Source organism: Pseudophryne corroboree, chromosome 8 (assembly GCF_028390025.1).
Source record: "Pseudophryne corroboree isolate aPseCor3 chromosome 8, aPseCor3.hap2, whole genome shotgun sequence".
Classification (NCBI taxonomy): Eukaryota; Metazoa; Chordata; class Amphibia; order Anura; family Myobatrachidae; genus Pseudophryne; species Pseudophryne corroboree.
In genome coordinates this window covers 212,281,083-212,295,700 of record NC_086451.1, presented here as the reverse complement: position 1 = coordinate 212,295,700, position 14,618 = coordinate 212,281,083, and positions in this window count along the sequence as shown.

The following is a 14,618-nucleotide window of genomic DNA, read 5'->3' as shown; positions in this document are numbered from 1 at the left end:
TATATAGCAGTACCACTGGAATTATATGGCATGATCATTGGATTTATACGCCAATACCTCTGGAATTATACGGCTGTACCACTGGACTTATACGGCAGTACCACTGGACATATATGGCAGTATCACTGGACTGGAATTATACGCCAGTACCACTGGAATTATATGGCAGGATCACTGGACTTATATGCCAGTACCACTAGAATTATACAGCAGGACCACTGGAATTATACGGCTGGATCACTGGACTTATACGCTAGTACCACTGAAATTATACTGCAGGATCACTGGAATAATACGGCAGTATCACTGGACTTAATATGGACTTAATATGCCGTATATGTACCACTGGACATATACGTCAGTATCACTGGACTGGACTTATACATTAGTACCACTGAAATTATATGGCAGGATCACTGGATTTATATGCCAGTACCACTGGAATTATACAGCAGGATCACTGGACTTATTCGACAGTACCACTGGAATTATACGGCAGGATCACTGGACTTATACGCCAGTACCACTGGATCACTGGATTTATACGCCAGTACCACTGGAATTATAGGGCAGGATCACTGTAATTATAAGGCAGGATCACTGGACTTATACACTAGGATCACTGGAATTATACGGCAGGATCAATAGAATTATACGGCGTGATCACTGGAATTATACGGCAGGATCACTGGATTTATACGCCAGTACCACTGGAATTATATGGCAGGATCACTAGATTTATACGACAGTACTGCTGGACATATATGGCAGAATCAATGGACATATACGCCAGTATCACTGGACTTATACGCCAGTACCACTGGAATTATATGGCAGTACCACTGGACATATACGGCAGTATCACTGGACTGGATTTATACGCCAGTTCCATTGGAATTATATGGCAGGATCACTGGGTTTATATGCCAGTACCCCAGGAATTATACGGCAAGATCACTGGAATTTTATGGCAGGATCATTGGACTTATACGGCAGGATCACTGGATTTGTATGCCAGGATCACTTGAATTATAAGGCAGGATCACTGGTATTATCGACAGGATCACTGGAATTATACAGCAGGATCACTAGAATTATTCGGAAGGATCACTGGATTTATATGCCAGTACCACTGGAATTAAACTGCAGGAACACTGGAATTATACGGCAGTACCACTAGACTTATATGGCAGAACCTCTGGACATATACGGCAGTATCACTGGACTGGACATATATACCAGTATCACTGTAATTATACGGCAGGATTACTGTAATTATAAGGCAGGATCACTGGATTTATGCGGCAGTACCGCTGGACATATACGGCAGTATCAATTGACATATACGACAGTATCACTGGATTTATACGCCAGTACCACTGGAATTGTACGGCAGTACCACTGGACATATACGGCAGTATCACTGGACTGGATTTATACGACAGTACTACTGGAATTATATGGCAGAATCACTTGAGTTATACGCCAGTACCACTGGAATTATATGGCAGGATCACTGGATTTATATGCCAGTACCACTGGAATTATACAGCAGGGTCACTGGATTTATACGCCAGTACCACTGGAATTATACGGCAGTATCACTGGATTTATACACCAGTACCACTGGATTTATACGTCAGGATCACTGGAATTATATGGCAGGATCACTGGATTTATACAGCAGTACCACTGGAATTATTCGGCAGGATCACTGGAATTATATGGCAGGATCACTGGACTTTTACGGCAGGATCACTGAATTTATGCGCCAGGATCACTGGAATTATACACCAGGATCACTGAAATCATATGTCAGGATCACTGTAATTATATGGCAGGATCACTGGATTTAAATGCCAGTACCACTGGAATTATACGGCAGGAACACTTGAATTATACGGTAGTATCAATGGATTTATATGGCAGTACCTCTGGACATATATGGCAGTATCACTGGACTGGACTTCTACACCAGTACCACTGGAACATTACGGCAGGATCATTGGAATTATACGGCAGTACAGCTGGACATATACTGCAGTATCAATGGACATATAGTGCAGTATCACTGGATTTATATGCCAGTACCACTGGAATTATACAACAGGATCACTGGAATTATATAGCAGGATCACTGGATTTATAGGCCAGTACCATTGGAATTATACGGCAGGATCATTGGAATTATACGGCAGTAACACTGGAGTTATACGGCAGCATCAATGGACATGTATGGCAGTATCACTGGACTGGATTTATACAACAGTACCACTGGAATTATGCGGCAGAATCACTGGATTTATACAGCAGTACTGCTGGACATATATGGCAGTATCAATGGACATATATGGCAGTATCGCTGGACATATACGGCAGTACCACTGGACATATACAGCAGCACAGGGACACCACCACTGGACTGATGCATGACAACACAGTACCACTGCAATGGACTGGACTTAGCAGCACTGGACATATGGCAGCAGAGGACACCACCACTGTGACTGAACTGATGCAGCACAAGACACTACCACTGTACTGATGCAGGACAACACAGCACCACTGCAATGGACTGGTGTTATACAGCAGCACTGGACATATGGCAGCAGAGGACACTACCACTGTGACTGGACTGATGCAGCACAATATACCACCACTGAACTGATGCAGCACAACACAGCACCACTGGACTGGACTTATACAGCAGCACTGGACATATGGCAGCAGAGGACACAACCACTGTGACTGGACTGATGCAGCACAAGACACTAACACTTAACATTATGCAGGACACTGAGGACGGAGACACGTCCTCTCTCTACACTCTCCAATGCCGGAGTGAAAATGGCGGCGATGCGCAGCTCCATATATGGAATCCAAACCACGCGAGAATCCGTCAGCAGGATGATGATGTTTTGCCTCGTTCTGGTTTCCGAGTCAGCAGGGAAAACACGAGCCTGACTCAGATACGGTGGTGACGTTCGAGCGGGTTTGGTTCTCAGGGTACCGAACCCGCTCATCTCTACTATATAGGCCATTTTGAATTTTAAACTATATTGAACTGTTATTTCAAACATTTCATCAATTAATCATTTTTCACTTTGTTATGTGTATATTAAAGAATATCAAAACACGTTATTTGTCTGACATATACATTTTTACTGAAATATGTTTCTGCAGAAAATTATGGATATATGGATATCCATATATCCATACTATGGATGGATGTATATGGATATCCATATATCCATACTATGGATGAATGTATAGATATACGGTATGGATATAAAAAATTTACATATTGGATATATGTTGTGAATACACACCATTACAACATGTAATTTACAAAAAAATTAACCATAACAAAATTCACTTTACATAAACAAAAAAAATAGTCATTTTGGCCTGCATTATTATTGTCAATAATCTGACCTATTACTTTGCTACCATGGGTGCATATGCTAAGGTGGAGGGTGAGTGGAGTAGTTGGTGACACTGACACAGATGATGTGGGGGCACTGCTAATTGTGTTACTTGAAGCTGTCTCAGATCTAAGCCTCTGTGCCACTAATTCAGTGTGTCCATTGAGTTTGGGCCTGAATAGCTTGAGTCAGAGTTTGTAGTTGGCCTATTAGATTTTGGTTAAGGCTCTGCATCTGCAACTCTATATTATGGCCCACACACATACTAATACCCTGGGCTGCTCGAGCAATGATAGTTTGGTTCAATATGTGTTGCATCATACAGTCAATTTGTTCAGTTTGCCTTTGCATGAATTGCAACTGTGAGTTCCTAAAAGAGTCCAATTACCGAGTAAATTCCTCCACAGATGGAGTGCGGTTTAGTGTAGGTATGCTTTGTCCTGCTGTTTGGTGTAGCTGTTGGGTATCAACATTACCTACATCTAGGAGTCCAAACATGTTGATGGGTGTCAACACCTGCAGTTTGTTGGTAGCTGTGTCTTCACCCTCTTCAAAAAGTGGTCTGGGTGGTCATGCACGTGATGGGCCTACAACATAAATGTTATAGGTAAGTAGAAACAAAAAGAAAGAAAGCGCCTCTTAGTGCAATATGCAAATTTCTTAAAGTGATTTGTGCTCTATGGCCCTCATTCCGAGTTGATCGCTCGCTAGCTGCATTGCACACACTAGGCCGCCACCCTCTGGGAGTGTATTTTAGCATAGCAGAATAGCGAACGAAAGATTAGCAGAATTGCTACTAAATATTTTCTAGCATTTCTGAGTAGCTCCAGACCTACTCCTAAATTGCGATCAGCTTGGTCCGTTTAGTTCCTGGTTTGACGTCACAAACACGCCCTGCGTTCGGCCAGCCACTCCCCTGTTTCTCCAGACACTCCTGCGTTTTTCCCTGACACGCCTGCGTTTTTTAGCACACTCCCGGAAAATGCTCAGTTACCACCCAGAAATGCCCCTTTTCTGTCAATCATTCACCGATCAGCAGTGCGACTGAAAAGCGCTGCAGGATCCACAGCAAATCTACTAAGTTTTGTGTAAAATAACTTAGCGCATGCGCTCTGCGTACCATGCGTATGTGCAGTTAGCAACAAATCGCAGCATAGCGAAAATTGTCAACGAGCGAACAACTCGGAATGACCCCCTATATTCGGTATATATTGACATACCAGATACGGAGGCAAAAAAACAATTGTTGCCTACAATCGCTTAGGTGAAGTTCCTTAATCCCATGCACCTCAGTAGTGACCTCGGTTTACTATAAAATGATAATGATAATTTTGATTAAAAAGTGTAACAATTATTTATTAATATATAGCATATCCATACATACATGTAAAGTTTTAAAAGATGAGCTTCTTTAAGAAGGTCCAAAGCCAGCGGGAATTTCAAAAAACAAACCACCAGGAGATACAGCTTGGAGGGACCCCTCAATGCGTTTTATCCATTAGTTATGACAGAAAGCCATTAGGACTTCATGAGAAGGATGTTTACACTTGCCTCTGAAACCCTTTTTATACCCTTACAAATGACTATACAGGAAACAGGTGTGACTTCCTGTTCCCACCTAATAATGACATAATTTCCTGTACTCCAGGTTGTTAAGTTCGTTTAACTTACAGGAAGGAAAAGCAATACCTTAAATACACAATCTGTTCAGGCCGCTGCGACCGCTAAGCGTGTGTGTGAAACACCTATGAAATGCGTACATGTTGCATGTTGCGTAAGCATGCCGTCACGCTGTAAGCACAAAGTAGCTACACGTGCGGCGGAATACACTTTATAACCCCTAACAGGAAAGGAATGCGACACCAATTGTATATGTTATGTTGTGGTCCAAGGCAGCAACAAATGTTTACTTAAAAGGGGGTACAACAGAAATACAATAACACAGGAGAAGAAGCTACAACCAATGATACATACGTCTGTTCGCCTGCGCCACCCGGTTACGGTTCTCAGTCAATCTGGAAAGATGACCTTCAGAGAATGTGTGTAAAACCGGCCAGGAGTCTTGGCTTATATACAATAGTCCAAAGCATGAAACAAAGGAAACTGTAATCTCTTCACCCATAGGTCAAAGGGCATTTACAGTACAAGGAGGGGTCATAGGTTGGTTTGAATAGGTGGGCGATGCCTGGTCCAGGTGCACTTGCAGATGTTCTCCCCTGGGTTCCCGCCGAATATCAAGAGTACAGTAAATACAGTGTAATATTAATATTGTACTCCTGCGCATATCTATGCGCAGGAGCGTGCTACTTTCTGCAAACTGCAATTGGAATATTTCCCTTGAAATACTGTACAGCTGGATACCAAACACCACCTCCTAACCTAATTCTGTCCCCTCATATTCTGTAAAGTTGAATCCCTCTGTTGCTATACCTCTGAAGCAAATGTAACTTGCTGGTGTGGTGCGTGTAGGCTATGTGTAAATTATGCACTATGTGGATTAAATATGAGATATGTCTTTGTGGCTTTTTCATGCGAATGCATATGCTACCATATTTACTCATACCACGCGTTAATACGCAGGACCTCGTGAGCCAATATACGCAATGTGCAGGCATGCGCACGCACGGCAGAACGAGCACCCGCATGGAGGCCACTCTGTGTAGTGTTTGCACGTTATGCGTGTGGGTCTAATATTTTTGACTTCGACAGTCCACCCTTTGGCAGTAAACAATAACTGCCACACATAACTAATAAAACTGAAAATATTACATATACATTATATATAAAGTTCGAGTGACCGGGGGAGATTTGTAGGTGAGAAATGTATAGCCTAGTGGGATAGGAAAAAGCATGTATGTATGAATTAGTGTCTGAGGGGCATGTATCATCGTGCCATATATGTTCTAAATAAGCTTTGAGGTACTGCGAAGTATACATTAAATCCTTCTCATCCCGTATTAAGGGTCTGTACATGGGCAAACAAACACTACCAAGCTCTTTCTAGGCAAAAACCATTAGCCCTCACCTTTCCGGCTTCTTATACCAACAAATGGGGAGCACATTTATCTGATGATACATGTGGGGGAGACGTATGTGTATGCTATTATGTGTGGATAACATTTATCGACTGTGTGTGCCATTAACTGAAGATTGCAGAGATGAGAGTAAGACACATAAAAATACATTCACATAAATTTGGGTATGTTGAAGTCCTTTCTGGTTGGATGTCTCTGGGTAGAGGGGAAAACAGAAAAATGGTGAAAGAAACAGGCCATGAAATTCATTTGCAATCCTTATCATAACACTGTTTCTACGGATGGGTCATAAATCAAATCTGATGCTGTTACAACACCCTCGCTCCTTAGACTCAGCAAATTTGTCCTGTGTTTGCGCTGCATCAAAATTCGAACACATCTGAATATCAGACCAATAATTATGATAACACCTAGGATACAGAGGAGAAACTTTCCCACACTTGCAATTACATTTTGGGCCCACTCTCCTAACAAGGAAAACTATTTGAGTGGGTTCAACCATGAGGCCCAGCTGGTCAATTCATTACCCACAGCCGTCAAGGTAAGGTTGTGCTTCCATCTGAACTTCAACTGCAAGATCTCGTCCATCTTTTGATCGATGATCTCCGTTGGGTCTTCAGTGCTATTCGTAATATACGTACAGCACTTCACACCATATTGAGTTGCCAGAGTAACACAGTACCTACCTGTCACAGCCATGACATAATTCAGGACCATTCTATGCTGGACCAGATACTTATTGTAGGCTTGTAACTACCTACCTGTATACCTGAAGGTGTCATCATACATCTAAGTGATATTATCTATCAAGTTTGCCAGCACATGGATGTACCTATAATTTATAATTCCAGCAGTACGGGTGATGTCTAATGTGAGAAGAATTTGAATCCTGGTGGATTCATGGATCAAATCAAAGGCTGCGTGCTCTGTCCTATCTATGAGGTGCCTCTTGACAATGTGTACAGAATGTGTATGAGTATAAGGAGTCTGAGCGTTGTGGTGAATGTCTTTCATTTTGTCGTGTGCAATGGTCATAACCTCTGGTAGTACTCTGCCTATATAACACAACCCTTCAGAGCTCGGAGTAAGCCACTTGTACACTTTCCTTCATCTGGAAGAACATAAGGGACAAAATGCAACAAAACCATATCACATATTTTCCTTATAAAGAAACCGGTCCCCAGTTCTCTCATTTGCTCAGTACAAGTATCAGGCTGGATGATGTGGGCACAATACCCCTGCGACACTTTTCCAGCCCACATGGTTTTGATCCCACATGTATACCTATACCGAAAGTACTTCTCACTTGTGGCTATCTTACGTACAAGTTCGGAGTCGATAGGTACTTTATCAGCTCTATGTGAAAAGGTCATTGTCTGGTTATTCCATGTCACTTCCCAATTTCCTGGTTTCTGGAAATTGTACACGTTAAAGCACAACAGTGACCTATCTACGTGGTACTGGTGGAGCTTCAAGCTAGGGGGCCTAGCACCGGTCTCCCCCCCGCCCCCGTAATTCGAGTAAATCATCTATTGTTAAAGAGTATGGCACTAATACTGACTTACTCTGTCCTTGAGGTACTTATGAGCACATCCAGAATTCTGTTTGGTTTAAGACCGTACCCACTAATGAGTGGTAATCACTCAAAAGATATCCGCTCATGTCGATATTACTTTTTGACTGGCATCTATGGATGCACCCATCTTCGAATATATTTTCGCAGTGCGCACATACAGTATGCAGTATTCATCAGACAATAACCCTTCACATTGCCTCCGAGCTCCGTGATCTCTTACTGATACCAGCCTTGACCAAAGTGATGCGCTGATCCTGAGATCCTACGAATCTGTACTCTCCATTAGAACCCAATCCAGATCCTTGCTCGACGTCTCGGGGGCCCTCACAAAAACAGATTGTCCTGATCAAAAACAGAGTCATCAGAAAAAGCCGAAAAACAGTCGCTTGGTGTGGATCCATTTAGTTAAGGAGCAAAAATAGGAAGAGGAAAAAAGAAGAAGAATGCAGTGGGGGGTGAAAAATAAAAATGTTACGACAACCATCCTTGATTTTGCTGCTCTCCACGCTCAGGTGCCGTCCAACAGTCCTGCCTCTCAGCTTTCCCGGAATAGATTCTCTAGTGATACGAAGTTCTCTTCACCTTTCTCTTTGTCACGAGTTTTCTCTGGATCAGCGACCTTCTTGCAGTGGGATGAGTGGACCCAAGTCTCTATCTCAGCGACCTTTAGTGCTGTCATGCTGGTCAACAATACTTGATATGGTCCTTCCCACCTGTCAATGAGGCAACCTGAGCATAGAAAATTTTTAATCATCACATGACAATTACTGTTTGGTAGGTCAGGAATCGCCAGTTTTAGATTCCTTTGCTGATTTCTCAGTTGCTGGCTCATCCTAACCAAATATTGCACAGTTATTTCATTATTGCACTTCAAATCATCCAGGGGGTCTACCATTACATGGGGTTGTCGTCCAAAAAGAACTTCGAAGGGTGATAAGTTAAGCGGCGACCTGGGAGTGGTTCTGATGCTGTAAAACACTTGTGGCAGTGCTTCTGGCCACAACAGTCCAGTTTCAGCCATCACTTTGCTCAGCTTGTTCTTAATAGTTCAGTTCATTCTCTCCACCTTCGCACTTGCCTGTGGCCAGTATGGAGTATGCAGCTTACTATTAATACCCATCAGTTTTCACATGACCTGAAAGACTTCACCTGTAAAATGGGTACCCCTATCACTTTCAATCATTCTAGGGATACCATATCTACACACAAATTCCTGCACAATTTTCTTTGCAGTGAACACGGCAGTATTTGTGGCAGCGGGGAATGCTTCTACCCAGTTTGAAAAGACATCGGTACATACTAACAGATACTTTAAATTCCTACAGGGTGGTAACTGTATGAAGTTGAATTGTATTACCTGGAAAGGTCCGTCTGTAGGAGGAATATGGGATGGCTCCATTAGTATTGTCTTATCAATATTCTTCCTGAAGCAAGTAAGACATGTTATTGCTCTCTTACCTGCATGAGAAGAGAATCCTGGTGCACTCCAGTAGGCTCTTACCAATTTGCACATACCTTCCTTACCCAGATGAGTTACACCGTGTGCCGCCTCAGCTAGGCTCGGGAGATATGCCCTGGGGGCCTCTGGCTTACTGTGTTCATCTGTCCAAAGTCCTGAGGACTCCTGACCATATCCCTTCGCCTTCCAGACTGCCCTTGCCTGTAGGGAACACAAATGTTGCATTTCAATTAACTGTTGCATGTTTAACGTGTTAAATGTCATCAGTTGTGTGATGTTGGTTTGTGTGATGGTGCTTGCTGCTGATTTTGCAGCTTCATCTGCCTGGCTGTTACCAAGTGAAATTGGGTCTTGGTTGTAAGTGTGTGCTTTACACTTGATAACAGCCACTCTGTCCAGTTCCTGTATGGCTGTCAGAAGCCTCTTGATGTATGACGCATGTGCTACAGGTGTGCCAGCTGCTGTCATGAAATGTCTGAGGCACCACAGGGCTCCGAAATCATGCACCACTCCAAAGGCATACCTAGAGTCCATATATATATTAGCTGACTTACCCTTTGCCAACTCACATACTCTGGTCAGTGCTACCAGCTCAGCGACTTGTGCTGAGTGAGGTGGACCAAGGGGTTCAGCTTCTATGATACCTTCGTCATCTACAACTGCGTATCTGGTGCACAGGTCTCCTGATTCCATCTGTCTATGGCAACTACCGTCAGTGTAGAAGGTAAAAGTCTACGCCTTCCAGTGGGTTGTCACTGATGTCAGGCCTCGCAGTGAAAGTCTGGTTCAAGTATTACATACAAACATGCTTATCAGTGTCTGCACTAAATCCTCCTTCACCATCATTCTCATCCTTCACCCTTTGTGCATGACAAGGCACACTCGGCAAGTAAGTTGCAGGATTTAGTGTGCTACACCTCTTTATGGTGATGTCTACAGGGGCCATCAGTGATAGTTCCCACTTTGTAAACCGAGCGGATGAGACATGTCTGGTTTGGGCAGAGTTTAGCAAGGCTGATACTGCATGAGGTGTATGGATGGTCAGGTCGTGTCCTAATACTACATCTTCACTTTTACTTACCAGCAAAGCTATATCTGCAACACTTCGCAGGCAAGTGGGGAGAGACCATGCTACAGTGTCCAGCTGTGCACTGTAGTAGGCTACCGGTCTTCTGGCATCACCATGTTTCTGTATTAAGACTCCTGCCACGCACCCAGCACTTTTGGTACCGTACAATTCAAAGGGCTTCTCGTAATCTGGCATCCCCAATGCTGATGCTTGTGACAAACACTGTTTTAGTCTCTCAAATGCCAGTTCAGCCTCTTCTGTATGAGAGATCCATTCTGGTTTGTTCGAGGAGACCATTTTTTGCAAAGGTAGTGCCAGGATAGAGAACCCTGGAATCCAATTCCGACAGTACCTACACTTTCCGAGGAAAGTGCGTATCTGTTGCTGAGTTTGTGGCAGAGTCATGTCGCGGATGGCCTGTATTCTGTTAGTGGTCAGGTGCCTAAGTCCTTGCGTCAAGCAATGTCCCAAGTATTTAACCTTAATCCGGTACAACTACAACTTATCCTTTGAAACCTTGTGTCCTGACTGGGAAAGATGAAACAGAAGCTGTTTAGTGTCTGCCAGGGACGACTTGAATGAGTCAGAGCACAACAACAAATCATCCACATATTGTATTAGCACTGACCCACTCTCAGTTTGGAAAGATTGCAAACAGTCATGCAAGGCCTGGGAGAAAATACTTGGGCTGTCAATGAAACCTTGGGGAAGTTGGGTCCAGGTATATTGTACTCCCCTGTAGGTGAAAGCAAAGAGGTATTGGCTGTCAGGGTGGAAAGGGACAGAAATGAATGCAGAACAGAGGTCGATGACAGTAAAGTACATGGAGGTGGAGGGAATATGCATGAGGATGACAGCTGGATTGGGCACTACGGGGAATTGGCTCTCGACTATCTTGTTTATCCCCCTTAGATCCTGCACTAGCCTGTAACCCCTCCCCCCACTCTTTTTCACAGGGAAGATGGGACTGTTGGCTGTGCTGGACGTCCTGACTAGGATGCCCTGCTGTAGCAACCATTCTATGATGGGGTAAACTCCTAATTCTACCTCTGGTTTCAGAGGGTACTGTGGGATTTTTGGAGCTATCCTGCCACCTTTTATTTGTACTGCTACTGGGGCTACATTCGCTATCAATCCAGTGTCCTGTCCATCTTTGGTACAAAGGGAACCCGGTATTTGCGAGATAATTTCCTCTGCCTGCGATGGACGTGTGTCTATAACAGTGGAGTGTAACATTAGCCTTTGAGGGGTGTCTAATATATCTTGTACCTCCTGTGCATGGTTCTCAGGGATATCTAAGAACACACCTCAGGGGTACAATATATGACACACCGCATTTTATACAACAAATCTCTGCCAAGCAGATTAGTCGGAGCCGATGCAGCCAACAGGAAAGAATGTTTGGTATACAATGGCCCTATCGTAATCTCTGCTGGTCTACTCAAAGGGTATTGCTGCACCTTTCCCGTTACTCCCATTGCCAAAATCGTTTTACCCATGGTTGTTACACCTGTGGTTGAATTTAGTACTGATCTGGCCGCCCCTGTGTCTTCAAGAAAAGGTAGTGGTATGCCAGCTACATCGACCATGACCTCAGGTTCACTTCCAAGGCCAGCAATCAATTTCATCGGCTGCAGACTACAGGTATGACCTAACCTGTATTGTGTAGTGGGACCCTCCCGCAGGGTATTGGCAGCTACAATATGTGAGGGGGATAACTGGGGGTTTTCAGGGGCCTGCCAGTCCCTCCTCGGTGGGTACCTCCTTGTTTCCCCTCTATGCAACCCATAATCCCTTCTATGTGTTCCCTGATCCCAACTATGTGTCTGGTAACGTGGTTCATATTCAGGTCAAGGGGGTCTATATACGTTATGTGTCCCGTTACTTCTACAATCCCTTGCAAAATGCCCTTCTCTCTTGCATAGGAAACATGTTGTTGACCGTTTCTTACCATCAGGTGCCTGGGGTTTAGGTTGATTGGACATTCCCGTAAGAGCCTGTATATTTACCATCATCAACCTATCCCCTTGCGACTCCCTGTGTTTACTGATGTTCCGGTCATGCTCATTTGCAGACTCTCTTAGTGCAGCTACTGTGATACCTCTCCAATTTGGCAGAGAGGTTTGCACTCTGGTCCTCAATGCCTCCTTCAGTCCATCCATTAGTACAGAGACAACTACCTCCCTGTGGTTGGCAATTTCCTTTATATCCTCTATCCCAGTGTATCTAGCCATTTCCTGCAGTTCTCTATGGAAATACTTGGATGCCATTTCACTTTCCTTCTGTCTTATGGAGAAAATGTTGTTCCACTTAACAACAGTAGGGAAATACAATCGTAATTGTATGTTAATTTGCCTTACATTCTCCTGGTTGTACTCATCAGTGAGAGGCAATTCTACATCTAATTTACAATCAGTTATGAATTTTGGGATGTCAATATTTGAGGGTAGACTTGCTCTTAGCACTGTCCGCCAATCTTTGTTCGTGGGCTCATGGGCATTGCCCAATTCTTTAATGAATTTCTGACATCCGACTAGATCTTTTCTGGGATCGGGGAATTCTGACATAATTGACCTCAGTTCTGATCGGGACCAAGGACATTGGATTGCAATGTTCCTGATGGGCGTTACTCCCTGATTATCAGTTTTCCCATTGGGGACTGCAATCACCCTGACTGGGTTTAGCTCAACCACTTCATTTCTGTTTGTCTCTATAATACGGGGAGTTATTGTCTCTGCATAATGGACGGTTCCATACTTACCGGTGGACACGACCTCACTCGACCCTCCACTGGGGGGCGTTGCTGCTGCTCTCAATGGTTGGGCCATGCCCACCTGAGTGTCCTGTATGGTAACTGCTAGAGAGAGTGCTGATATCGTGCCAGGCTCGTCGTCTTCCTCACAACCTTGGGGAGAATTCAAAATGGGATACAACTTGCAAGGATTAGGGTTAACACATTGATTATGCATATTGCTATCATTTGCCGACGTACCATTGGTTGTAGCCAATTACTCCCCATTGACATATGATGGTGGTGGTGCGCTTGCAATCACCTTCCCGTCAGGTTTGGAACTTGCTGTGCGAGCCAGCTCCCTTTGCACATCTTCCTCTTGTTGCCACAGATTTAAACAGTCGGTATGTCTGATCCTCTGTTTCCTAGATTTGATCAGACATATTCTAATCCTTACGCTCTGTAGTACCTCTAGTTAAAAACTACCCATTCTAGGGAATGATGCCCTATCATCAGCAGTCATACATACCCATTCGTAACAAAAAGCTTCCGCGTGTGGACCATACTTCCCACACATTATCAACCAAGCTGATCCCCTGGGCCGCAGCTCTCCAGCACACACCCCCCACTTGTGCAATTGGCTCCCATTGCGGACTTTTTAAACACAATCCCCAAATGCACAATACGAGCAGACGGTGAAAGTCAACCTAGCGCTTTCACTCGCTCTGCCTCCGCTAGCCATACCACGACTCACTCCAATAGTAACCACCGCATACCCAGTGAGGTTCCTATCAGCAACTGGTTTCTATTCACTGGAATTTTGTAGGACTGATCACCTTTTCCAGTGGATGTTTTACCTATGAAGATTTTCCTGAGAGAGAAACAGCGAAAACTTCCTTCTATTATACACAAATCATGTTTGCGTATGCTTTTACACGACGCATATGATGACGCAATTTATGCAAAAATGCAAAATGGTATCACGTTGTGCCACGTATCGCACACACAAATGCGCGGTCCAATCGCACAGCGTATAGATACTTTTTATCTATCCGCCCTATGATCACTGGAGTCAAATTTTCAAGCTGCGCTCCACAGCCAGAGTGTAACACAAAAACCTTAAAACTTCAACTCACAATCTGTACTCTATCACGCTCCTGTGTAAGTTTACTCACTACTTGTGTATTACTCTTATTAACATAAGGTAGCCAACCTCACGCCACTGAGCCTCTGCTAACTCAGTGTCTCCACGGGTTCCCGACTTCCGGTGTTAAATCCGTTCACTCCTACTTTCAGCTCACACAAATACACAGTGTTTTTCTG